Raw genomic sequence first — 25,327 nt, 5'->3', positions numbered from 1 at the left:
AAGGCATGTCAGAAGTGGGTTTCGAACCCACGCCTCCAAAGGAGACTGTGGCCTAAACACTGCGCCTTAGACCGCTCGGCCATCCTGACAGTATAGGCTTGTAAGAAATGAATAAAAGTTACTCAGAAACGTCTACCTCCATGCAAGCCTGAAATATTTTAAACCTTCAAACACAAGGTGCAACTTTATGCACAGGACAATAAAAACAGAAGAACACATACGAAAGCACTTTATTTCACAGGTATACAGTTTTCATGCTTTTAGAACACCACATACCTCTCACCAGCTATTTAGGGTCCTGTATCCGACTCACAACATTTCCTTGCCTGCGACCTCTCTCTCTACACAAACAACTACAGCACAGGAAGTAGGAAGGCAATAGGTGGGGCAGTTTATGCAAATTTATGCTGCCATTGTGCCTTGCAGATTCATGCAGGATTTCTAGATCCTTGCTGGATACAAGAGAGTAGGCCGTGTTCCAGATAAACTATCCCTAGCAGGGAAAGTCTGAGCACAGGCACTCTTTTGCTCTTTAGCCCCTGGCCTGGGACTCACCCTCACTTGCTGAGGCGTGAAATTCTGCATACCAACTTTGCACAGAAGGTATGTTTGTGGTTGTTTGGGGATGGGTGGGAGGTCAAGAGCAGGGAAAAGCATGTCTCCTTCACTACTAGACTCCTCTTCTATGCCTCCCTGCCATTCACTCACTCTGTCTTTGTTTCATTCTCTCCTTCCACAACACTCCTTCTCACTCACTCGCTCTATCACTTGTATTTTTGCCCTTGCTCTGCATTCTATAGTGGAAACAGCTCTTGAATGAAGCATCTGAAAATGACGTGACATAAAATTTAAAACCTCCTTATTGGAAACCTAAAACATCACAAGACTTAATGTAACCCATTTCTTTCATAAAAAAGATTTTTAAAGTACCCCACAAAAGAAATATAAAACACCACAAGTGCTAGAAGAATATTACATTAACGTTAAAGATAGAATAGGGCAAATGCATTTGCAGTTGAAACTGAAGTTTGGTACTTATTCAGATATTATTTACATTGCCAATTTTTAGCTGAGATTCTAAAGGAACTGAGAGAGAAAATGGAATTCAAGTTTTGTCAGAAGTGGGATTCGAACCCACACCTCCAGGAGAGACTGCAGCCTTAACGCAGCGCCTTAGACCACTCGGCCATCCTGACCCCATGCTGCTTTTTCATCTAAAGGGTGAGAAAGATATTAGGAACCAAAAAATGCACAGAGCTTAGGCCAATAGTGGCTAGAGCAAGAAAAAAACTCACTGCACTCTTCCAAGAAGACAATCCTATAAGCCACTGCGAGGAAAATGATCATATTTCTCAAGAAAAAAATTAGAGTAAACACAGGACTGTCAGAAGTGGGATTTGAACCCACGCCTCCAGAGGAGACTGCGACCTGAACGCAGCGCCTTAGACCACTCGGCCATCCTGACTTGCTTTCCCAGCATCTTCCAGAGGCCAGACAGCCATGCAGGTGAGGTACTGAAAAGGAATGCCCTCAATTTATTTATCCTATTATATGCACTTTCAACAGATCTTTGAACAATCTGTACAGAGCAGGACCTATGGAGAACTCTTTAGAACTTTGAGGCGAACAAAGAGAAAGTGCTATTCACCAGCCACTTGAACGGCTCAAAGCTGCTTTGAAATTGAGACAATAGCCACCTCTTGGCTGGCTAAAGCAATTTCAACAAGGGATCTCAAAGTCACAACATAGGGTGGAGTATGCAAATTTAAGCAGCCCCTGATCAAAGCCCTGAGGAAATTGCTGTAAGTGTGCTGGAGTCCAGTTGTCTACCAGATGAATGGCATTCTTCCAAATTTGCAGGGCCCGTCTGGCCAGGGCATACAAGAGCATGACTCTTCCAGATGACCTCTTACATGGGTCCTATGCTCATTTGGTAAGGATTGCGCATTGTCAGCAAGACGTTATAGAACCTAAATATATGAAAAACCCCATCTCTCTTAACAAGAGGAGAACGGAATAACGTGCCAAGTGAAGACCAACAGATGCAACTTCCATCAGATGTTAACCTGATAAAGGAGATTAAATCTCCAAAAGGCATGTCAGAAGTGGGATTCGAACCCACGCCTCTAAAGGAGACTGTGGCCTAAACACAGCGCCTTAGACCTCTCGGCCATCCTGACAGTATAGGCTTTTAAGAAATGAATAAAAGTTACTCAGAAACGTCTACCTCCATGCAAGCCTGAAATAATTTAAACCTTCAAACACAAGGTGCAACTTTATGCACAGGACAATAAACACAGAAGAACACATACGAAAGCACTTTATTTCACAGGTATACAGTTTTCATGCTTTTAGAACACCACATACCTCTCACCAGCTATTTAGGGTCCTGTATCCGACTCACAACATTTCCTTGCCTGCGACCTCTCTCTCTACACAAACAACTACAGCACAGGAAGTAGGAAGGCAATAGGTGGGGCAGTTTATGCAAATTTATGCTGCCAATGTGCCTTGCAGATTCATGCAGGATTTCTAGATCCTTGCTGGATACAAGAGAGTAGGCCTTGTTCCAGATAAACTATCCCTAGCAGGGAAAGTCTGAGCACAGGCACTCTTTTGCTCTTTAGCCCCTGGCCTGGGACTCACCCTCACTTGCTGAGGCGTGAAATTCTGCATACCAACTTTGCACAGAATGTATGTTTGTGGTTGTTTGGGGATGGGTGGGAGGTCAAGAGCAGGGAAAAGCAGGTCTCCTTCACTATTAGACTCCTCTTCTATGCCTCCCTGCCGTTCACTCACTATGTCTTTGTTTCATTCTTTCCTTCCACAACACTCCTTCTCACTCACTCGCTCTATCACTTGTATTTTTGCCCTTGCTCTGCATTCTATAGTGGAAACATCTCTTGAATGAAGCATCTGAAAATGACGTGACATAAAATTTAAAACCTCCTTATTGGAAACCTAAAACATCACAAGACTTAATGTAACCCATTTCTTTCATAAAAAAGATTTTTAAAGTACCCCACAAAACAAATATAAAACACCACGAGTGCTAGAAGAATATTACATTAACGTTAAAGATAGAATAGGGCAAATGCCTTTGCAGTTGAAACTGAAGTTTGGTACTTATTCAGATATTATTTACATTGCCAATTTTTAGCTGAGATTCTAAACGAACTGAGAGAGAAAATGGAATTAAAGTTTTGTCAGAAGTGGGATTCGAACCCATGCCTCCAGGAGAGACTGCGGCCTTAACGCAGCGCCTTAGACCACTCGGCCATCCTGACCCCATGCTGCTTTTTCATCTAAAGGGTGAGAAAGATATTAGGAACCAAAAAATGCACAGAGCTTAGGCCAATAGTGGCTAGAGCAAGAAAAAAACTCACTGCACTCTTCCAAGAAGACAATCCTATAAGCCACTGCGAGGGAAATGATCATATTTCTCAAGAAAAAAATTAGAGTAAACAGAGGACTGTCAGAAGTGGGATTTGAACCCACGCCTCCAGAGGAGACCGCGACCTGAACGCAGCGCCTTAGACCACTCGGCCATCCTGACTTGCTTTCCCAGCATCTTCCAGAGGCCAGACAGCAATGCAGGTGAGGTACTGAAAAGGAATGCCCTCAATTTATTTATCCTATTATATGCACTTCCAACAGATCTTTGAACAATCTGTACAGAGCAGGACCTATGGAGAACTCTTTAGAACTTTGAGGCGAACAAAGAGAAAGTGCTATTCACCAGCCACTTGAACGGCTCAAAGCTGCTTTGAAATTGAGACAATAGCCACCTCTTGGCTGGCTAAAGCAATTTCAACAAGGGATCTCAAAGTCACAACATAGGGTGGAGTATGCAAATTTAAGCAGCCCCTGATCAAAGCCCTGAGGAAATTGCTGTAAGTGTGCTGGAGTCCAGTTGTCTACCAAATGAATGGCATTCTTCCAAATTTGCTGGGCCCGTCTGGCCAGGGCATACAAGAGCATGACTCTTCCAGATGACCTCTTACATGGGTCCTATGCTCATTTGGTAAGGATTGCGCTTTGTCAGCAAGACGTTATAGAACTTAAATATATGAGAAACCCCATCTCTCTTGACAAGAGGAGAACGGAATAACGTGCCAAGTGAAGACCAACAGATGCAACTTCCATCAGATGTTAACCTGATAAAGGAGATTAAATCTCCAAAAGGCATGTCAGAAGTGGGATTCGAACCCACGCCTCCAAAGGAGACTGTGGCCTAAACACAGCGCCTTAGACCTCTCGGCCATCCTGACAGTATATGCTTTTAAGAAATGAATAAAAGTTACTCAGAAACGTCTACCTCAATGCAAGCCTGAAATAATTTAAACCTTCAAACACAAGGTGCAACTTTATGCACAGGACAATAAACACAGAAGAACACATACGAAAGCACTTTATTTCACAGGTATACAGTTTTCATGCTTTTAGAACACCACATACCTCTCACCAGCTAATTAGGGTCCTGTATCCGACTCACAACATTTCCTTGCCTGCGACCTCTCTCTCTACACAAACAACTACAGCACAGGAAGTAGGAAGGCAATAGGTGGGGCAGTTTATGCAAATTTATGCTGCCAATGTGCCTTGCAGATTCATGCAGGATTTCTAGATCCTTGCTGGATACAAGAGAGTAGGCCTTGTTCCAGATAAACTATCCCTAGCAGGGAAAGTCTGAGCACAGGCACTCTTTTGCTCTTTAGCCCCTGGCCTGGGACTCACCCTCACTTGCTGAGGCGTGAAATTCTGCATACCAACTTTGCACAGAAGGTATGTTTGTGGTTGTTTGGGGATGGGTGGGAGGTCAAGAGCAGGGAAAAGCAGGTCTCCTTCACTACTAGACTCCTCTTCTATGCCTCCCTGCCATTCACTCACTCTGTCTTTGTTTCATTCTCTCCTTCCACAACACTCCTTCTCACTCACTCGCTCTATCACTTGTATTTTTGCCCTTGCTCTGCATTCTATAGTGGAAACATCTCTTGAATGAAGCATCTGAAAATGACGTGACATAAAATTTAAAACCTCCTTATTGGAAACCTAAAACATCACAAGACTTAATGTAACCCATTTCTTTCATAAAAAAGATTTTTAAAGTACCCCACAAAACAAATATAAAACACCACGAGTGCTAGAAGAATATTACATTAACGTTAAAGATAGAATAGGGCAAATGCATTTGCAGTTGAAACTGAAGTTTGGTACTTATTCAGATATTATTTACATTGCCAATTTTTAGCTGAGATTCTAAAGGAACTGAGAGAGAAAATGGAATTCAAGTTTTGTCAGAAGTGGGATTCGAACCCACGCCTCCAGCAGAGACTGCGGCCTTAACGCAGCGCCTTAGACCACTCGGCCATCCTGACCCCATGCTGCTTTTTCATCTAAAGGGTGAGAAAGATATTAGGAACCAAAAAATGCACAGAGCTGAGGCCAATAGTGGCTAGAGCAAGAAAAAAACTCACTGCACTCTTCCAAGAAGACAATCCTATAAGCCACTGCGAGGGAAATGATCATATTTCTCAAGAAAATAATTAGAGTAAACACAGGACTGTCAGAAGTGGGATTTGAACCCACGCCTCCAGAGGAGACTGTGACCTGAACGCAGCGCCTTAGACCACTCGGCCATCCTGACTTTCTTTCCCAGCATCTTCCAGAGGCCAGACAGCCATGCAGGTGAGGTACTGAAAAGGAATGCTCTCAATTTATTTATCCTATTATATGCACTTCCAACAGATCTTTGAACAATCTGTACAGAGCAGGACCTATGGAGAACTCTTTAGAACTTTGAGGCGAACAAAGAGAAAGTGCTATTCACCAGCCACTTGAACGGCTCAAAGCTGCTTTGAAATTGAGACAATAGCCACCTCTTGGCTGGCTAAAGCAATTTCAACAAGGGATCTCAAAGTCACAACATAGGGTGGAGTATGCAAATTTAGGCAGCCCCTGATCAAAGCCCTAAGGAAATTGCTGTAAGTGTGCTGGAGTCCAGTTGTCTACCAGATGCATGGCATTCTTCCAAATTTGCAGGGCCCGTCTGGCCAGTGCATACAAGAGCATGACTCTTCCAGATGACCTCTTACATGGGTCCTATGCTCATTTGGTAAGGATTGCGCTTTGTCAGCAAGACGTTATAGAACCTAAATATATGAGAAACCCCATCTCTCTTGTCAAGAGGAGAACGGAATAACGTGCGAAGTGAAGACCAACAGATGCAACTTCCATCAGATGTTAACCTGATAAAGGAGATTAAATCTCCAAAAGGCATGTCAGAAGTGGGATTCGAACCCACGCCTCCAAAGGAGACTGTGGTCTAAACACAGCGCCTTAGACCTCTCGGCCATCCTGACAGTATAGGCTTTTAAGAAATGAATAAAAGTTACTCAGAAACGTCTACCTCCATGCAAGCCTGAAATAATTTAAACCTTCAAACACAAGGTGCAACTTTATGCACAGGACAATAAACACAGAAGAACACATACGAAAGCACTTTATTTCACAGGTATACAGTTTTCATGCTTTTAGAACACCACATACCTCTCACCAGCTATTTAGGGTCCTGTATCCGACTCACAACATTTCCTTGCCTGCGACCTCTCTCTCTACACAAACAACTACAGCACAGGAAGTAGGAAGGCAATAGGTGGGGCAGTTTATGCAAATTTATGCTGCCAATGTGCCTTGCAGATTCATGCAGGATTTCTAGATCCTTGCTGGATACAAGAGAGTAGGCCTTGTTCCAGATAAACTATCCCTAGCAGGGAAAGTCTGAGCACAGGCACTCTTTTGCTCTTTAGCCCCTGGCCTGGGACTCACCCTCACTTGCTGAGGCGTGAAATTCTGCATACCAACTTTGCACAGAAGGTATGTTTGTGGTTGTTTGGGGATGGGTGGGAGGTCAAGAGCAGGGAAAAGCAGGTCTCCTGCACTACTAGACTCCTCTTCTATGCCTCCCTGCCATTCACTCACTCTGTCTTTGTTTCATTCTCTCCTTCCACAACACTCCTTCTCACTCACTCGCTCTATCGCTTGTATTTTTGCCCTTGCTCTGCATTCTATAGTGGAAACATCTCTTGAATGAAGCATCTGAAAATGACGTGACATAAAATTTAAAACCTCCTTATTGGAACCCTAAAACATCACAAGACTTAATGTAACCCATTTCTTTCATAAAAAAGATTTTTAAAGTACCCCACAAAAGAAATATAAAACACCACGAGTGCTAGAAGAATATTACATTAACGTTAAAGATAGAATAGGGCAAATGCATTTGCAGTTGAAACTGAAGTTTGGTACTTATTCAGATATTATTTACATTGCCAATTTTTAGCTGAGATTCTAAAGGAACTGAGAGAGAAAATGGAATTCAAGTTTTGTCAGAAGTGGGATTCGAACCCACGCCTCCAGGAGAAACTGCGGCCTTAACGCAGCGCCTTAGACCACTCGGCCATCCTGACCCCATGGTGCTTTTTCATCTAAAGGGTGAGAAAGATATTAGGAACCAAAAAATGCACAGAGCTTAGGCCAATAGTGGCTAGAGCAAGAAAAAAACTCACTGCACTCTTCCAAGAAGACAATCCTATAAGCCACTGCAAGGGAAATGATCATATTTCTCAAGAAAAAAATTAGAGTAAACACAGGACTGTCAGAAGTGGGATTTGAACCCACGCCTCCAGAGGAGACTGCGACCTGAACGCAGCGCCTTAGACCACTCGGCCATCCTGACTTGCTTTCCCAGCAACTTCCAGAGGCCAGACAGCCATGCAGGTGAGGTACTGAAAAGGAATGCCCTCAATTTATTTATCCTATTATATGCACTTCCAACAGATCTTTGAACAATCTGTACAGAGCAGGACCTATGGAGAACTCTTTAGAACTTTGAGGCAAACAAAGAGAAAGTGCTATTCACCAGCCACTTGAACGGCTCAAAGCTGCTTTGAAATTGAGACAATAGCCACCTCTTGGCTGGCTAAAGCAATTTCAACAAGGGATCTCAAAGTCACAACATAGGGTGGAGTATGCAAATTTAAGCAGCCCCTGATCAAAGCCCTGAGGAGATTGCTGTAAGTGTGCTGGAGTCCAGTTGTCTACCAGATGAATGGCATTCTTCCAAATTTGCAGGGCCCGTCTGGCCAGGGCATACAAGAGCATGACTCTTCCAGATGACCTCTTACATGGGTCCTATGCTCATTTGGTAAGGATTGCGCTTTGTCAGTATATGAGAAACCCCATCTCTCTTGACAAGAGGAGAACGGAATAATGTGCCAAGTGAAGACCAACAGATGCAACTTCCATCAGATGTTAACCTGATAAAGGAGATTAAATCTCCAAAAGGCATGTCAAAAGTGGGATTCGAACCCACGCCTCCAAAGGAGACTGTGGCCTAAACACAGCGCCTTAGACCTCTCGGCCATCCTGACAGTATAGGCTTTTAAGAAATGAATAAAAGTTACTCAGAAACGTCTACCTCCATGCAAGCCTGAAATATTTTAAACCTTCAAACACGAGGTGCAACTTTATGCACAGGACAATAAACACAGAAGAACACATACGAAAGCACTTTATTTCACAGGTATACAGTTTTCATGCTTTTAGAACACCACATACCTCTCACCAGCTATTTAGGGTCCTGTATCCGACTCACAACATTTCCTTGCCTGCGACCTCTCTCTCTACACAAACAACTACAGCACAGGAAGTAGGAAGGCAATAGGTGGGGCAGTTTATGCAAATTTATGCTGCCAATGTGCCTTGCAGATTCATGCAGGATTTCTAGATCCTTGCTGGATACAAGAGAGTAGGCCTTGTTCCAGATAAACTATCCCTAGCAGGGAAAGTCTGAGCACAGGCACTATTTTGCTCTTTAGCCCCTGGCCTGGGACTCACCCTCACTTGCTGAGGCGTGAAATTCTGCATACCAACTTTGCACAGAAGGTATGTTTGTGGTTGTTTGGGGATGGGTGGGAGGTCAAGAGCAGGGAAAAGCAGGTCTCCTTCACAACTAGACTCCTCTTCTATGCCTCCCTGCCGTTCACTCACTCTGTCTTTGTTTCATTCTCTCCTTCCACAACACTCCTTCTCACTCACTCGCTCTATCACTTGTATTTTTGCCCTTGCTCTGCATTCTATAGTGGAAACATCTCTTGAATGAAGCATCTGAAAATGACGTGACATAAAATTTAAAACCTCCTTATTGGAAACCTAAAACATCACAAGACTTAATGTAACCCATTTCTTTCATAAAAAAGATTTTTAAAGTACCCCACAAAAGAAATATAAAACACCACGAGTGCTAGAAGAATATTACATTAACGTTAAAGATAGAATAGGGCAAATGCATTTGCAGTTGAAACTGATGTTTGGTACTTATTCAGATATTATTTACATTGCCAATTTTTAGCTGAGATTCTAAAGGAACTGAGAGAGAAAATGGAATTCAAGTTTTGTCAGAAGTGGGATTCGAACCCACGCCTCCACGAGAGACTGCGGCCTTAACGCAGTGCCTTAGACCACTTGGCCATCCTGACCCCATGCTGCTTTTTGATCTAAAGGGTGAGAAAGATATTAGGAACCAAAAAATGCACAGAGCTTAGGCCAATAGTGGCTAGAGCAAGAAAAAAACTCACTGCACTCTTCCAAGAAGACAATCCTATAAGCCACTGCGAGGGAAATGATCATATTTCTCAAGAAAAAAATTAGAGTAAACACAGGACTGTCAGAAGTGGGATTTGAACCCACGCCTCCAGAGGAGACTGCGACCTGAACGCAGCGCCTTAGACCACTCGGCCATCCTGACTTACTTTCCCAGCATCTTCCAGAGGCCAGACAGCCATGCAGGTGAGGTACTGAAAAGGAATGCCCTCAATTTATTTATCCTATTATATGCACTTTCAACAGATCTTTGAACAATCTGTACAGAGCAGGACCTATGGAGAACTCTTTAGAACTTTGAGGCGAACAAAGAGAAAGTGCTATTCACCAGCCACTTGAACGGCTCAAAGCTGCTTTGAAATGTAGACAATAGCCACCTCTTGGCTGGCTAAAGCAATTTCAATAAGGGATCTCAAAGTCACAACATAGGGTGGAGTATGCAAATTTAAGCAGCCCCTGATCAAAGCCCTGAGGAAATTGCTGTAAGTGTGCTGGAGTCCAGTTGTCTACCAGATGAATGGCATTCTTCCAAATTTGCAGGGCCCATCTGGCCAGGGCATACAAGAGCATGACTCTTCCAGATGACCTCTTACATGGGTCCTATGCTCATTTGGTAAGGATTGCGCTTTGTCAGTATATGAGAAACCCCATCTCTCTTGACAAGAGGAGAACGGAATAACGTGCCAAGTGAAGACCAACAGATGCAACTTCCATCAGATGTTAACCTGATAAAGGAGATTAAATCTCCAAAAGGCATGTCAGAAGTGAGATTCAAACCCACGCCTCCAAAGGAGACTGTGGCCTAAACACAGCGCCTTAGACCGCTCGGCCATCCTGACAGTATAGGCTTTTAAGAAATGAATAAAAGTTACTCAGAAACGTCTACCTCCATGCAAGCCTGAAATATTTTAAACCTTCAAACACAAGGTGCAACTTTATGCACAGGACAATAAACACAGAAGAACACATACGAAAGCACTTTATTTCACAGGTATACAGTTTTCATGCTTTTAGAACACCACATACCTCACACCAGCTATTTAGGGTCCTGTATCCGACTCACAACATTTCCTTGCCTGCGACCTCTCTCTCTCTACACAAACAACTACAGCACAGGAAGTAGGAAGGCAATAGGTGGGGCAGTTTATGCAAATTTATGCTGCCATTGTGCCTTGCAGATTCATGCAGGATTTCTAGATCCTTGCTGCATACAAGAGAGTAGGCCGTGTTCCAGATAAACTATCCCTAGCAGGGAAAGTCTGAGCACAGGCACGCTTTTGCTCTTTAGCTCCTGGCCTGGGACTCACCCTCACTTGCTGAGGCGTGAAATTCTGCATACCAACTTTGCACAGAAGGTATGTTTGTGGTTGTTTGGGGATGGGTGGGAGGTCAAGAGCAGGGAAAAGCAGGTCTACTTCACTACTAGACTCCTCTTCTATGCCTCCCTGCCATTCACTCACTCACTCTGTCTTTGTTTCATTCTCTCCTTCCACAACACTCCTTCTCACTCACTCGCTCTATCACTTGTATTTTTGCCCTTGCTCTGCATTCTATAGTGGAAACAGCTCTTGAATGAAGCATCTGAAAATGACGTGACATAAAATTTAAAACCTCCTTATTGGAAACCTAAAACATCACAAGACTTAATGTAACCCATTTCTTTCATAAAAAAGATTTTTAAAGTACCCCACAAAAGAAATATAAAACACCACAAGTGCTAGAAGAATATTACATTAACGTTAAAGATAGAATAGGGAAAATGCATTTGCAGTTGAAACTGAAGTTTGGTACTTATTCAGATATTATTTACATTGCCAATTTTTAGCTGAGATTCTAAAGGAACTGAGAGAGAAAATGGAATTCAAGTTTTGTCAGAAGTGGGATTCGAACCCACGCCTCCAGGAGAGACTGCGGCCTTAACGCAGCGCCTTAGACCACTCGGCCATCCTGACCCCATGCTGCTTTTTCATCTAAAGGGTGAGAAAGATATTAGGAACCAAAAAATGCACAGAGCTTAGGCCAATAGTGGCTAGAGCAAGAAAAAAACTCACTGCACTCTTCCAAGAAGACAATCCTATAAGCCACTGTGAGGGAAATGATCACATTTCTCAAGAAAAAAAGTAGAGTAAACACAGGACTGTCAGAAGTGGGATTTGAACCCACACCTCCAGAGGAGACTGCGACCTGAACGCAGCGCCTTAGACCACTCGGCCATCCTGACTTGCTTTCCCAGCATCTTCCAGAGGCCAGACAGCCATGCAGGTGAGGTACTGAAAAGGAATGCCCTCAATTTATTTATCCTATTTTATGCACTTCCAACAGATCTTTGAACAATCTGTACAGAGCAGGACCTATGGAGAACTCTTTAGAACTTTGAGGCAAACAAAGAGAAAGTGCTATTCACCAGCCACTTGAACGGCTCAAAGCTGCTTTGAAATTGAGACAATAGCCACCTCTTGGCTGGCTAAAGCAATTTCAACAAGGGATCTCAAAGTCACAACATAGGGTGGAGTATGCAAATTTAAGCAGCCCCTGATCAAAGCCCTGAGGAAATTGCTGTAAGTATGCTGGAGTCCAGTTGTCTACCAGATGAATGGCATTCTTCCAAATTTGAAGGGCCCGTCTGGCCAGGGCATACAAGAGCATGACTCTTCCAGATGACCTCTTACATGAGTCCTATGCTCATTTGGTAAGGATTGCGCTTTGTCAGCAAGACGTTATAGAACCTAAATATATGAAAAACCCCATCTCTCTTGACAAGAGGAGAACGGAATAACGTGCCAAGTGAAGACCAACAGATGCAACTTCCATCAGATGTTAACCTGATAAAGGAGATTAAATCTCCAAAAGGCATGTCAGAAGTGGGATTCGAACCCACGCCTCCAAAGGAAACTGTGGCCTAAACACAGCACCTTAGACCTCTCGGCCATCCTGACAGTATAGGCTTTTAAGAAATGAATAAAAGTTACTCAGAAACGTCTACCTCCATGCAAGCCTGAAATAATTTAAACCTTCAAACACAAGGTGCAACGTTATGCACAGGACAATAAACACAGAAGAACACATACGAAAGCACTTTATTTCACAGGTATACAGTTTTCATGCTTTTAGAACACCACATACCTCTCACCAGCTATTTAGGGTCCTGTATCCGGCTCACAACATTTCCTTGCCTGCGACCCCTCTCTCTACACAAACAACTACAGCACAGGAAGTAGGAAGGCAATAGGTGGGGCAGTTTATTCAAATTTATGCTGCCAATGTGCCTTGCAGATTCATGCAGGATTTCTAGATCCTTGCTGGATACAAGAGAGTAGGCCTTGTTCCAGATAAACTATCCCTAGCAGGGAAAGTCTGAGCACACGCACTCTTTTGCTCTTTAGCCCCTGGCCTGGGACTCACCCTCACTTGCTGAGGCGTGAAATTCTGCATACCAACTTTGCACGGAAGGTATGTTTGTGGTTGTTTGGGAATGGGTGGGAGGTCAAGAGCAGGGAAAAGCAGGTCTCCTTCACTACTAGACTCCTCTTCTATGCCTCCCTGCCGTTCACTCACTCTGTCTTTGTTTCATTCTCTCCTTCCACAACACTCCTTCTCACTCACTCGCTCTATCACTTGTATTTTTGCCCTTGCTCTGCATTCTATAGTGGAAACATCTCTTGAATGAAGCATCTGAAAATGACGTGACATAAAATTTAAAACCTCCTTGTTGGAAACCTAAAACATCACAAGACTTAATGTAACCCATTTCTTTCATAAAAAAGATTTTTAAAGTACCCCACAAAAGAAATATAAAACACCACGAGTGCTAGAAGAATATTACATTAACGTTAAAGATAGAATAGGGCAAATGCATTTGCAGTTGAAACTGATGTTTGGTACTTATTCAGATATTATTTACATTGCCAATTTTTAGCTGAGATTCTAAAGGAACTGAGAGAGAAAATGGAATTCAAGTTTTGTCAGAAGTGGGATTCGAACCCACGCCTCCACGAGAGACTGCGGCCTTAACGCAGCGCCTTAGACCACTCGGCCATCCTGACCCCATGCTGCTTTTTCATCTAAAGGGTGAGAAAGATATTAGGAACCAAAAAATGCACAGAGCTTAGGCCAATAGTGGCTAGAGCAAGAAAAAAACTCACTGCACTCTTCCAAGAAGACAATCCTATAAGCCACTGCGAGGGAAATGATCATATTTCTCAAGAAAAAAATTAGAGTAAACACAGGACTGTCAGAAGTGGGATTTGAACCCACGCCTCCAGAGGAGACTGCGACCTGAACGCAGCGCCTTAGACCACTCGGCCATCCTGACTTGCTTTCCCAGCATCTTCCAGAGGCCAGACAGCCATGCAGGTGAGGTACTGAAAAGGAATGCCCTCAATTTATTTATCCTATTATATGCACTTTCAACAGATCTTTGAACAATCTGTACAGAGCAGGACCTATGGAGAACTCTTTAGAACTTTGAGGCGAACAAAGAGAAAGTGCTATTCACCAACCACTTGAACGGCTCAAAGCTGCTTTGAAATTGAGACAATAGCCACCTCTTGGCTGGCTAAAGCAATTTCAACAAGGGATCTCAAAGTCACAACATAGGGTGGAGTATGCAAATTTAAGCAGCCCCTGATCAAAGCCCTGAGGAAATTGCTGTAAGTGTGCTGGAGTCCAGTTGTCTACCAGATGAATGGCATTCTTCCAAATTTGCAGGGCCCGTCTGGCCAGGGCATACAAGAGCATGACTCTTCCAGATGACCTCTTACATGGGTCCTATGCTCATTTGGTAAGGATTGCGCTTTGTCAGTATATGAGAAACCCCATCTCTCTTGACAAGAGGAGAACGGAATAACGTGCCAAGTGAAGACCAACAGATGCAACTTCCATCAGATGTTAACCTGATAAAGTAGATTAAATCTCCAAAAGGCATGTCAGAAGTGGGATTCGAACCCACGCCTCCATAGGAGACTGTGGCCTAAACACAGCGCCTTAGACCTCTCGGCCATCCTGACAGTATAGGCTTTTAAGAAATGAATAAAAGTTACTCAGAAACGTCTACCTCCATGCAAGCCTGAAATATTTTAAACCTTCAAACACGAGGTGCAACTTTATGCACAGGACAATAAACACAGAAGAACACATACGAAAGCACTTTATTTCACAGGTATACAGTTTTCATGCTTTTAGAACACCACATACCTCTCACCAGCTATTTAGGGTCCTGTATCCGACTCACAACATTTCCTTGCCTGCGACCTCTCTCTCTACACAAACAACTACAGCACAGGAAGTATGAAGGCAATAGGTGTGGCAGTTTATTCAAATTTATGCTGCCAATGTGCCTTGCAGATTCATGCAGGATTTCTAGATCCTTGCTGGATACAAGAGAGTAGGCCTTGTTCCAGATAAACTATCCCTAGCAGGGAAAGTCTGAGCACAGGCACTCTTTTGCTCTTTAGCCCCTGGCCTGGGACTCACCCTCACTTGCTGAGGCGTGAAATTCTGCATACCAACTTTGCACAGAAGGTATGTTTGTGGTTGTTTGGGGATGGGTGGGAGGTCAAGAGCAGGGAAAAGCAGGTCTCCTTCACAACTAGACTCCTCTTCTATGCCTCCCTGCCGTTCACTCACTCTGTCTTTGTTTCATTCTCTCCTTCCACAACACTCCTTCTCACTCACTCGCTCTATCACTTGTATTTTTGCCCTTGCTCTGCATTCTATAGTGGAAACATCTCTTGAATGAAGCATCTGAAAATGACGTGACATAAAATTTAAAACCTCCTTATTGGAAACCTAAAACATCACAAGACTTAATATAACCCATTTCTTTCATAAAAAAGATTTTTAAAGTACCCCACAAAAGAAATATAAAACACCACGAGTGCTAGAAGAATATTACATTAACGTTAAAGATAGAATAGGGCAAATGCATTTGCAGTTGAAACTGATGTTTGGTACTTATTCAGATATTATTTACATTGCCAATTTTTAGCTGAGATTCTAAAGGAACTGAGAGAGAAAATGGAATTCAAGTTTTGTCAGAAGTGGGATTAGAACCCACGCCTCCACGAGAGACTGGGGCCTTAACGCAGCGCCTTAGACCACTCGGCCATCCTGACCTCATGCTGCTTTTTCATCTAAAGGGTGAGAAAGATATTAGGAACCAACAAATGCACAGAGCTTAGGCCAATAGTGGCTAGAGCAAGAAAAAAACTCACTGCACTCTTCCAAGAGACAATCCTATAAGCCACTGCGAGGGAAATGATCATATTTCTCAAGAAAAAAATTAGAGTAAACACAGGACTGTCAGAAGTGGGATTTGAACCCACGCCTCCAGAGGAGACTGCGACCTGAACGCAGCGCCTTAGACCACTCGGCCATCCTGACTTGCTTTCCCAGCATCTTCCAGAGGCCAGACAGCCATGCAGGTGAGGTACTGAAAAGGAATGCCCTCAATTTATTTATCCTATTATATGCACTTTCAACAGATCTTTGAACAATCTGTAATGAGCAGGACCTATGGAGAACTCTTTAGAACTTTGAGGCGAACAAAGAGAAAGTGCTATTCACCAGCCACTTGAACGGCTCAAAGCTGCTTTGAAATTGAGACAATAGCCACCTCTTGGCTGGCTAAAGCAATTTCAACAAGGGATCTCAAAGTCACAACATAGGGTGGAGTATGCAAATTTAAGCAGCCCCTGATCAAAGCCCTGAGGAAATTGCTGTAAGTGTGCTGGAGTCCAGTTGTCTACCAGATGAATGGCATTCTTCCAAATTTGCAGGGCCCGTCTGGCCAGGGCATACAAGAGCATGACTCTTCCAGATGACCTCTTACATGGGTCCTATGCTCATTTGGTAAGGATTGCGCTTTGTCAGCAAGACGTTATAGAACCTAAATATATGAAAAACCCCATCTCTCTTAACAAGAGGAGAACGGAATAACGTGCCAAGTGAAGACCAACAGATGCAACTTCCATCAGATGTTAACCTGATAAAGGAGATTAAATCTCCAAAAGGCATGTCAGAAGTGGGATTCGAACCCACGCCTCTAAAGGAGACTGTGGCCTAAACACAACGCCTTAGACCTCTCGGCCATCCTGACAGTATAGGCTTTTAAGAAATGAATAAAAGTTACTCAGAAACGTCTACCTCCATGCAAGCCTGAAATAATTTAAACCTTCAAACACAAGGTGCAACTTTATGCACAGGACAATAAACACAGAAGAACACATACGAAAGCACTTTATTTCACAGGTATACAGTTTTCATGCTTTTAGAACACCACATACCTCTCACCAGCTATTTAGGGTCCTGTATCCGACTCACAACATTTCCTTGCCTGCGACCTCTCTCTCTACACAAACAACTACAGCACAGGAAGTAGGAAGGCAATAGGTGGGGCAGTTTATGCAAATTTATGCTGCCAATGTGCCTTGCAGATTCATGCAGGATTTCTAGATCCTTGCTGGATACAAGAGAGTAGGCCTTGTTCCAGGTAAACTATCCCTAGCAGGGAAAGTCTGAGCACAGGCACTCTTTTGCTCTTTAGCCCCTGGCCTGGGACTCACCCTCACTTGCTGAGGCGTGAAATTCTGCATACCAACTTTGCACAGAAGGTATGTTTGTGGTTGTTTGGGGATGAGTGGGAGGTCAAGAGCAGGGAAAAGCAGGTCTCCTTCACTACTAGACTCCTCTTCTATGCCTCCCTGCCGTTCACTCACTCTGTCTTTGTTTCATTCTCTCCTTCCACAACACTCCTTCTCACTCACTCGCTCTATCACTTGTATTTTTGCCCTTGCTCTGCATTCTATAGTGGAAACATCTCTTGAATGAAGCATCTGAAAATGACGTGACATAAATTTAAAACCTCCTTATTGGAAACCTAAAACATCACAAGACTTAATGTAACCCATTTCTTTCATAAAAAAGATTTTTAAAGTACCCCACAAAAGAAATATAAAACACCACGAGTGCTAGAAGAATATTACATTAACGTTAAAGATAGAATAGGGCAAATGCATTTGCAGTTGAAACTGATGTTTGGTACTTATTCAGATATTATTTACATTGCCAATTTTTAGCTGAGATTCTAAAGGAACTGAGAGAGAAAATGGAATTCAAGTTTTGTCAGAAGTGGGATTCGAACCCACGCCTCCACGAGAGACTGCTGCCTTAACGCAGCGCCTTAGACCACTCGGCCATCCTGACCCCATGCTGCTTTTTGATCTAAAGGGTGAGAAAGATATTAGGAACCAAAAAATGCACAGAGCTTAGGCCAATAGTGGCTAGAGCAAGAAAAAAACTCACTGCACTCTTCCAAGAGACAATCCTATAAGCCACTGCGAGGGAAATGATCATATTTCTCAAGAAAAAAATTAGAGTAAACACAGGACTGTCAGAAGTGGGATTTGAACCCACGCCTCCAGAGGAGACTGCGACCTGAACGCAGCGCCTTAGACCACTCGGCCATCCTGACTTGCTTTCCCAGCATCTTCCAGAGGCCAGACAGCCATGCAGGTGAGGTACTGAAAAGGAATGCCCTCAATTTATTTATCCTATTATATGCACTTTCAACAGATCTTTGAACAATCTGTACAGAGCAGGACCTATGGAGAACTCTTTAGAACTTTAAGGCGAACAAAGAGAAAGTGCTATTCACCAGCCACTTGAACGGCTCAAAGCTGCTTTGAAATTGAGACAATAGCCACCTCTTGGCTGGCTAAAGCAATTTCAACAAGGGATCTCAAAGTCACAACATAGGGTGGAGTATGCAAATTTAAGCAGCCCCTGATCAAAGCCCTAAGGAAATTGCTGTAAGTGTGCTGGAGTCCAGTTGTCTACCAGATGAATGGCATTCTTCCAAATTTGCAGGGCCCGTCTGGCCAGGGCATACAAGAGCATGACTCTTCCAGATGACCTCTTACATGGGTCCTATGCTCATTTGGTAAGGATTGCGCTTTGTCAGTATATGAGAAACCCCATCTCTCTTGACAAGAGGAGAACGGAATAACGTGCCAAGTGAAGACCAACAGATGCAACTTCCATCAGATGTTAACCTGATAAAGGAGATTAAATCTCCAAAAGGCATGTCAGAAGTGGGATTCGAACCCACGCCTCCTAAGGAGACTGTGGCCTAAACACAGCGCCTTAGACCTCTCGGCCATCCTGACAGTATAGGCTTTTAAGAAATGAATAAAAGTTACTCAGAAACGTCTACCTCCATGCAAGCCTGAAATATTTTAAACCTTCAAACACGAGGTGCAACTTTATGCACAGGACAATAAACACAGAAGAACACATACGAAAGCACTTTATTTCACAGGTATACAGTTTTCATGCTTTTAGAACACCATATACCTCTCACCAGCTATTTAGGGTCCTGTATCCGACTCACAACATTTCCTTGCCTGCGACCTCTCTCTCTACACAAACAACTACAGCACAGGAAGTAGGAAGGCAATAGGTGGGGCAGTTTATTCAAATTTATGCTGCCAATGTGCCTTGCAGATTCATGCAGGATTTCTAGATCCTTGCTGGATACAAGAGAGTAGGCCTTGTTCCAGATAAACTATCCCTAGCAGGGAAAGTCTGAGCACAGGCACTCTTTTGCTCTTTAGCCCCTGGCCTGGGACTCACCCTCACTTGCTGAGGCGTGAAATTCTGCATACCAACTTTGCACAGAAGGTATGTTTGTGGTTGTTTGGGGATGGGTGGGAGGTCAAGAGCAGGGAAAAGCAGGTCTCCTTCACAACTAGACTCCTCTTCTATGCCTCCCTGCCGTTCACTCACTCTGTCTTTGTTTCATTCTCTCCTTCCACAACACTCCTTCTCACTCACTCGCTCTATCACTTGTATTTTTGCCCTTGCTCTGCATTCTATAGTGGAAACATCTCTTGAATGAAGCATCTGAAAATGACGTGACATAAAATTTAAAACCTCCTTATTGGAAACCTAAAACATCACAAGACTTAATGTAACCCATTTCTTTCATAAAAAAGATTTTTAAAGTACCCCACAAAAGAAATATAAAACACCACGAGTGCTAGAAGAATATTACATTAACGTTAAAGATAGAATAGGGCAAATGCATTTGCAGTTGAAACTGATGTTTGGTACTTATTCAGATATTATTTACATTGCCAATTTTTAGCTGAGATTCTAAAGGAACTGAGAGAGAAAATGGAATTCAAGTTTTGTCAGAAGTGGGATTCGAACCCACGCCTCCACGAGAGACTGCGGCCTTAACGCAGCGCCTTAGACCACTCGGCCATCCTGACCCCATGCTGCTTTTTGATCTAAAGGGTGAGAAAGATATTAGGAACCAAAAAATGCACAGAGCTTAGGCCTATAGTGGCTAGAGCAAGAAAAAAACTCACTGCACTCTTCCAAGAAGACAATCCTATAAGCCACTGCGAGGGAAATGATCATATTTCTCAAGAAAAAAATTAGAGTAAACACAGGACTGTCAGAAGTGGGATTTGAAGCCACGCCTCCAGAGGAGACTGCGACTTGAACGCAGCGCCTTAGGCCACTCGGCCATCCTGACTTACTTTCCCAGCATCTTCCAGAGGCCAGACAGCCATGCAGGTGAGGTACTGAAAAGGAATGCCCTCAATTTATTTATCCTATTATATGCACTTTCAACAGATCTTTGAACAATCTGTACAGAGCAGGACCTATGGAGAACTCTTTAGAACTTTGAGGCGAACAAAGAGAAAGTGCTATTCACCAGCCACTTGAACGGCTCAAAGCTGCTTTGAAATGTAGACAATAGCCACCTCTTGGCTGGCTAAAGCAATTTCAACAAGGGATCTCAAAGTCACAACATAGGGTGGAGTATGCAAATTTAAGCAGCCCCTGATCAAAGCCCTGAGGAAATTGCTGTAAGTGTGCTGGAGTCCAGTTGTCTACCAGATGAATGGCATTCTTCCAAATTTGCAGGGCCCGTCTGGCCAGGGCATACAAGAGCATGACTCTTCCAGATGACCTCTTCCATGGGTCCTATGCTCATTTGGTAAGGATTGCGCTTTGTCAGTATATGAGAAACCCCATCTCTCTTGACAAGAGGAGAACGGAATAACGTGCCAAGTGAAGACCAACAGATGTAACTTCCATCAGATGTTAACCTGATAAAGGAGATTAAATCTCCAAAAGGCATGTCAGAAGTGAGATTCAAACCCACGCCTCCAAAGGAGACTGTGGCCTAAACACAGCGCCTTAGACCGCTCGGCCATCCTGACAGTATAGGCTTTTAAGAAATGAATAAAAGTTACTCAGAAACGTCTACCTCCATGAAAGCCTGAAATATTTTAAACCTTCAAACACAAGGTGCAACTTTATGCACAGGACAATAAACACAGAAGAACACATACGAAAGCACTTTATTTCACAGGTATACAGTTTTCATGCTTTTAGAACACCACATACCTCACACCAGCTATTTAGGGTCCTGTATCCGACTCACAACATTTCCTTGCCTGCGACCTCTCTCTCTCTACACAAACAACTACAGCACAGGAAGTAGGAAGGCAATAGGTGGGGCAGTTTATGCAAATTTATGCTGCCATTGTGCCTTGCAGATTCATGCAGGATTTCTAGATCCTTGCTGGATACAAGAGAGTAGGCCGTGTTCCAGATAAACTATCCCTAGCAGGGAAAGTCTGAGCACAGGCACTCTTTTGCTCTTTAGCCCCTGGCCTGGGACTCACCCTCACTTGCTGAGGCGTGAAATTCTGCATACCAACTTTGCACAGAAGGTATGTTTGTGGTTGTTTGGGGATGGGTGGGAGGTCAAGAGCAGGGAAAAGCAGGTCTCCTTCACTACTAGACTCCTCTTCTATGCCTCCCTGCCATTCACTCACTCTGTCTTTGTTTCATTCTCTCCTTCCACAACACTCCTTCTCACTCACTCGCTCTATCACTTGTATTTTTGCCCTTGCTCTGCATTCTATAGTGGAAACAGCTCTTGAATGAAGCATCTGAAAATGACGTGACATAAAATTTAAAACCTCCTTATTGGAAACCTAAAACATCACAAGACTTAATGTAACCCATTTCTTTCATAAAAAAGATTTTTAAAGTACCCCACAAAAGAAATATAAAACACCACGAGTGCTAGAAGAATATTACATTAACGTTAAAGATAGAATAGGGCAAATGCATTTGCAGTTGAAACTGATGTTTGGTACTTATTCAGATATTATTTACATTGCCAATTTTTAGCTGAGATTCTAAAGGAACTGAGAGAGAAAATGGAATTCAAGTTTTGTCAGAAGTGGGATTCGAACCGACACCTCCACGAGAGACTGCGGCCTTAACGCAGCGCCTTAGACCACTCGGCCATCCTGACCCCATGCTGCTTTTTGATCTAAAGGGTGAGAAAGATATTAGGAACCAAAAAATGCACAGAGCTTAGGCCAATAGTGGCTAGAGCAAGAAAAAAACTCACTGCACTCTTCCAAGAAGACAATCCTATAAGCCACTGCGAGGGAAATGATCATATTTCTCAAGAAAAAAATTAGAGTAAACACAGGACTGTCAGAAGTGGGATTTGAACCCACGCCTCCAGAGGAGACTGCGACCTGAACGCAGCGCCTTAGACCACTCTGCCATCCTGACTTGCTTTCCCAGCATCTTCCAGAGGCCAGACAGCCATGCAGGTGAGGTACTGAAAAGGAATGCCCTCAATTTATTTATCCTATTATATGCACTTTCAACAGATCTTTGAACAATCTGTACAGAGCAGGACCTATGGAGAACTCTTTAGAACTTTGAGGCGAACAAAGAGAAAGTGCTATTCACCAGCCACTTGAACGGCTCAAAGCTGCTTTGAAATTGAGACAATAGCCACCTCTTGGCTGGCTAAAGCAATTTCAACAAGGGATCTCAAAGTCACAACATAGGGTGGAGTATGCAAATTTAAGCAGCCCCTGATCAAAGCCCTGAGGAAATTGCTGTAAGTGTGCTGGAGTCCAGTTGTCTACCAGATGAATGGCATTCTTCCAAATTTGCAGGGCCCGTCTGGCCAGGGCATACAAGAGCATGACTCTTCCAGATGACCTCTTACATGGGTCCTATGCTCATTTGGTAAGGATTGCGCTTTGTCAGTATATGAGAAACCCCATCTCTCTTGACAAGAGGAGAACGGAATAACGTGCCAAGTGAAGACCAACAGAAGCAACTTCCATCAGATGTTAACCTGATAAAGGAGATTAAATCTCCAAAAGGCATGTCAGAAGTGGGATTCGAACCCACGCCTTCAAAGGAGACTGTGGCCTAAACACAGCGCCTTAGACCGCTCGGCCATCCTGACAGTATAGGCTTTTAAGAAATGAATAAAAGTTACTCAGAAACGTCTACCTCCATGCAAGCCTGAAATATTTTAAACCTTCAAACACAAGGTGCAACTTTATGCACAGGACAATAAACACAGAAGAACACATACGAAAGCACTTTATTTCACAGGTATACAGTTTTCATGCTTTTAGAACACCACATACCTCACACCAGCTATTTAGGGTCCTGTATCCGACTCACAACATTTCCTTGCCTGCGACCTCTCTCTCTCTACACAAACAACTACAGCACAGGAAGTAGGAAGGCAATAGGTGGGGCAGTTTATGCAAATTTATGCTGCCATTGTGCCTTGCAGATTCATGCAGGATTTCTAGATCCTTGCTGGATACAAGAGAGTAGGCCGTGTTCCAGATAAACTATCCCTAGCAGGGAAAGTCTGAGCACAGGCACTCTTTTGCTCTTTAGCCCCTGGCCTGGGATTCACCCTCACTTGCTGAGGCGTGAAATTCTGCATACCAACTTTGCACAGAAGGTATGTTTGTGGTTGTTTGGGGATGGGTGGGAGGTCAAGAGCAGGGAAAAGCAGGTCTCCTTCACTACTAGACTCCTCTTCTATGCCTCCCTGCCATTCACTCACTCTGTCTTTGTTTCATTCTCTCCTTCCACAACACTCCTTCTCACTCACTCGCTCTATCACTTGTATTTTTGCCCTTGCTCTGCATTCTATAGTGGAAACAGCTCTTGAATGAAGCATCTGAAAATGACGTGACATAAAATTTAAAACCTCCTTATTGGAAACCTAAAACATCACAAGACTTAATGTAACCCATTTCTTTCATAAAAAAGATTTTTAAAGTACCCCACAAAAGAAATATAAAACACCACGAGTGCTAGAAGAATATTACATTAACGTTAAAGATAGAATAGGGCAAATGCATTTGCAGTTGAAACTGATGTTTGGTACTTATTCAGATATTATTTACATTGCCAATTTTTAGCTGAGATTCTAAAGGAACTGAGAGAGAAAATGGAATTCAAGTTTTGTCAGAAGTGGGATTCGAACCGACGCCTCCACGAGAGACTGCGGCCTTAACGCAGCGCCTTAGACCACTCGGCCATCCTGACCCCATGCTGCTTTTTGATCTAAAGGGTGAGAAAGATATTAGGAACCAAAAAATGCACAGAGCTTAGGCCAATAGTGGCTAGAGCAAGAAAAAAACTCACTGCACTCTTCCAAGAAGACAATCCTATAAGCCACTGCGAGGGAAATGATCATATTTCTCAAGAAAAAAATTAGAGTAAACACAGGACTGTCAGAAGTGGGATTTGAACCCACGCCTCCAGAGGAGACTGCGACCTGAACGCAGCGCCTTAGACCACTCTGCCATCCTGACTTGCTTTCCCAGCATCTTCCAGAGGCCAGACAGCCATGCAGGTGAGGTACTGAAAAGGAATGCCCTCAATTTATTTATCCTATTATATGCACTTTCAACAGATCTTTGAACAATCTGTACAGAGCAGGACCTATGGAGAACTCTTTAGAACTTTGAGGCGAACAAAGAGAAAGTGCTATTCACCAGCCACTTGAACGGCTCAAAGCTGCTTTGAAATTGAGACAATAGCCACCTCTTGGCTGGCTAAAGCAATTTCAACAAGGGATCTCAAAGTCACAACATAGGGTGGAGTATGCAAATTTAAGCAGCCCCTGATCAAAGCCCTGAGGAAATTGCTGTAAGTGTGCTGGAGTCCAGTTGTCTACCAGATGAATGGCATTCTTCCAAATTTGCAGGGCCCGTCTGGCCAGGGCATACAAGAGCATGACTCTTCCAGATGACCTCTTACATGGGTCCTATGCTCATTTGGTAAGGATTGCGCTTTGTCAGTATATGAGAAACCCCATCTCTCTTGACAAGAGGAGAACGGAATAACGTGCCAAGTGAAGACCAACAGAAGCAACTTCCATCAGATGTTAACCTGATAAAGGAGATTAAATCTCCAAAAGGCATGTCAGAAGTGGGATTCGAACCCACGCCTTCAAAGGAGACTGTGGCCTAAACACAGCGCCTTAGACCGCTCGGCCATCCTGACAGTATAGGCTTTTAAGAAATGAATAAAAGTTACTCAGAAACGTCTACCTCCATGCAAGCCTGAAATATTTTAAACCTTCAAACACAAGGTGCAACTTTATGCACAGGACAATAAACACAGAAGAACACATACGAAAGCACTTTATTTCACAGGTATACAGTTTTCATGCTTTTAGAACACCACATACCTCTCACCAGCTATTTAGGGTCCTGTATCCGACTCACAACATTTCCTTGCCTGCGACCTCTCTCTCTACACAAACAACTACAGCACAGGAAGTAGGAAG

The 25,327-nt window shown here is 43.4% G+C and overlaps 24 non-coding genes across 24 annotated transcripts; all 24 read right to left on the bottom strand.

Annotated features, from left to right (window-relative positions):
• Positions 1 to 1,113: 1,113 nt before the first annotated feature.
• Positions 1,114 to 1,196, bottom strand: TRNAL-AAG (transfer RNA leucine (anticodon AAG)). The gene has a single exon. It is a non-coding gene; the product is annotated as a tRNA-Leu (tRNA).
• A 186-nt stretch (positions 1,197 to 1,382) lies between these two features.
• Positions 1,383 to 1,465, bottom strand: TRNAL-CAG (transfer RNA leucine (anticodon CAG)). Its single transcript has one exon. It is a non-coding gene; the product is annotated as a tRNA-Leu (tRNA).
• A 632-nt stretch (positions 1,466 to 2,097) lies between these two features.
• Positions 2,098 to 2,180, bottom strand: TRNAL-UAG (transfer RNA leucine (anticodon UAG)). Its single transcript has one exon. It is a non-coding gene; the product is annotated as a tRNA-Leu (tRNA).
• Positions 2,181 to 3,204: 1,024 nt separating this feature from the next.
• On the bottom strand, positions 3,205 to 3,287 carry TRNAL-AAG (transfer RNA leucine (anticodon AAG)). Its single transcript has one exon. It is a non-coding gene; the product is annotated as a tRNA-Leu (tRNA).
• Positions 3,288 to 3,473: 186 nt separating this feature from the next.
• On the bottom strand, positions 3,474 to 3,556 carry TRNAL-CAG (transfer RNA leucine (anticodon CAG)). The gene has a single exon. It is a non-coding gene; the product is annotated as a tRNA-Leu (tRNA).
• A 632-nt stretch (positions 3,557 to 4,188) lies between these two features.
• On the bottom strand, positions 4,189 to 4,271 carry TRNAL-UAG (transfer RNA leucine (anticodon UAG)). The gene has a single exon. It is a non-coding gene; the product is annotated as a tRNA-Leu (tRNA).
• A 1,024-nt stretch (positions 4,272 to 5,295) lies between these two features.
• TRNAL-AAG (transfer RNA leucine (anticodon AAG)) lies at positions 5,296 to 5,378 on the bottom strand. Its single transcript has one exon. It is a non-coding gene; the product is annotated as a tRNA-Leu (tRNA).
• A 901-nt stretch (positions 5,379 to 6,279) lies between these two features.
• Positions 6,280 to 6,362, bottom strand: TRNAL-UAG (transfer RNA leucine (anticodon UAG)). Its single transcript has one exon. It is a non-coding gene; the product is annotated as a tRNA-Leu (tRNA).
• Positions 6,363 to 7,386: 1,024 nt separating this feature from the next.
• Positions 7,387 to 7,469, bottom strand: TRNAL-AAG (transfer RNA leucine (anticodon AAG)). The gene has a single exon. It is a non-coding gene; the product is annotated as a tRNA-Leu (tRNA).
• A 186-nt stretch (positions 7,470 to 7,655) lies between these two features.
• Positions 7,656 to 7,738, bottom strand: TRNAL-CAG (transfer RNA leucine (anticodon CAG)). Its single transcript has one exon. It is a non-coding gene; the product is annotated as a tRNA-Leu (tRNA).
• Positions 7,739 to 8,349: 611 nt separating this feature from the next.
• TRNAL-UAG (transfer RNA leucine (anticodon UAG)) lies at positions 8,350 to 8,432 on the bottom strand. Its single transcript has one exon. It is a non-coding gene; the product is annotated as a tRNA-Leu (tRNA).
• Positions 8,433 to 9,456: 1,024 nt separating this feature from the next.
• Positions 9,457 to 9,539, bottom strand: TRNAL-AAG (transfer RNA leucine (anticodon AAG)). Its single transcript has one exon. It is a non-coding gene; the product is annotated as a tRNA-Leu (tRNA).
• A 186-nt stretch (positions 9,540 to 9,725) lies between these two features.
• Positions 9,726 to 9,808, bottom strand: TRNAL-CAG (transfer RNA leucine (anticodon CAG)). Its single transcript has one exon. It is a non-coding gene; the product is annotated as a tRNA-Leu (tRNA).
• Positions 9,809 to 11,532: 1,724 nt separating this feature from the next.
• On the bottom strand, positions 11,533 to 11,615 carry TRNAL-AAG (transfer RNA leucine (anticodon AAG)). Its single transcript has one exon. It is a non-coding gene; the product is annotated as a tRNA-Leu (tRNA).
• A 186-nt stretch (positions 11,616 to 11,801) lies between these two features.
• TRNAL-CAG (transfer RNA leucine (anticodon CAG)) lies at positions 11,802 to 11,884 on the bottom strand. The gene has a single exon. It is a non-coding gene; the product is annotated as a tRNA-Leu (tRNA).
• Positions 11,885 to 13,623: 1,739 nt separating this feature from the next.
• On the bottom strand, positions 13,624 to 13,706 carry TRNAL-AAG (transfer RNA leucine (anticodon AAG)). The gene has a single exon. It is a non-coding gene; the product is annotated as a tRNA-Leu (tRNA).
• Positions 13,707 to 13,892: 186 nt separating this feature from the next.
• Positions 13,893 to 13,975, bottom strand: TRNAL-CAG (transfer RNA leucine (anticodon CAG)). Its single transcript has one exon. It is a non-coding gene; the product is annotated as a tRNA-Leu (tRNA).
• Positions 13,976 to 14,586: 611 nt separating this feature from the next.
• Positions 14,587 to 14,669, bottom strand: TRNAL-UAG (transfer RNA leucine (anticodon UAG)). The gene has a single exon. It is a non-coding gene; the product is annotated as a tRNA-Leu (tRNA).
• A 1,292-nt stretch (positions 14,670 to 15,961) lies between these two features.
• Positions 15,962 to 16,044, bottom strand: TRNAL-CAG (transfer RNA leucine (anticodon CAG)). Its single transcript has one exon. It is a non-coding gene; the product is annotated as a tRNA-Leu (tRNA).
• Positions 16,045 to 18,050: 2,006 nt separating this feature from the next.
• On the bottom strand, positions 18,051 to 18,133 carry TRNAL-CAG (transfer RNA leucine (anticodon CAG)). Its single transcript has one exon. It is a non-coding gene; the product is annotated as a tRNA-Leu (tRNA).
• A 611-nt stretch (positions 18,134 to 18,744) lies between these two features.
• TRNAL-UAG (transfer RNA leucine (anticodon UAG)) lies at positions 18,745 to 18,827 on the bottom strand. Its single transcript has one exon. It is a non-coding gene; the product is annotated as a tRNA-Leu (tRNA).
• Positions 18,828 to 19,851: 1,024 nt separating this feature from the next.
• On the bottom strand, positions 19,852 to 19,934 carry TRNAL-AAG (transfer RNA leucine (anticodon AAG)). Its single transcript has one exon. It is a non-coding gene; the product is annotated as a tRNA-Leu (tRNA).
• Positions 19,935 to 22,886: 2,952 nt separating this feature from the next.
• TRNAL-UAG (transfer RNA leucine (anticodon UAG)) lies at positions 22,887 to 22,969 on the bottom strand. The gene has a single exon. It is a non-coding gene; the product is annotated as a tRNA-Leu (tRNA).
• A 1,989-nt stretch (positions 22,970 to 24,958) lies between these two features.
• Positions 24,959 to 25,041, bottom strand: TRNAL-UAG (transfer RNA leucine (anticodon UAG)). Its single transcript has one exon. It is a non-coding gene; the product is annotated as a tRNA-Leu (tRNA).
• Positions 25,042 to 25,327: the final 286 nt, after the last annotated feature.

The sequence above is a fragment of the Triturus cristatus genome, unplaced genomic scaffold (assembly GCF_964204655.1).
Source record: "Triturus cristatus unplaced genomic scaffold, aTriCri1.1 SCAFFOLD_262, whole genome shotgun sequence".
In the NCBI taxonomy this organism is placed as follows: Eukaryota; Metazoa; Chordata; class Amphibia; order Caudata; family Salamandridae; genus Triturus; species Triturus cristatus.
Note: the sequence above shows the minus strand (reverse complement) of the source record. Positions and strands in the feature narration are given on the sequence as shown.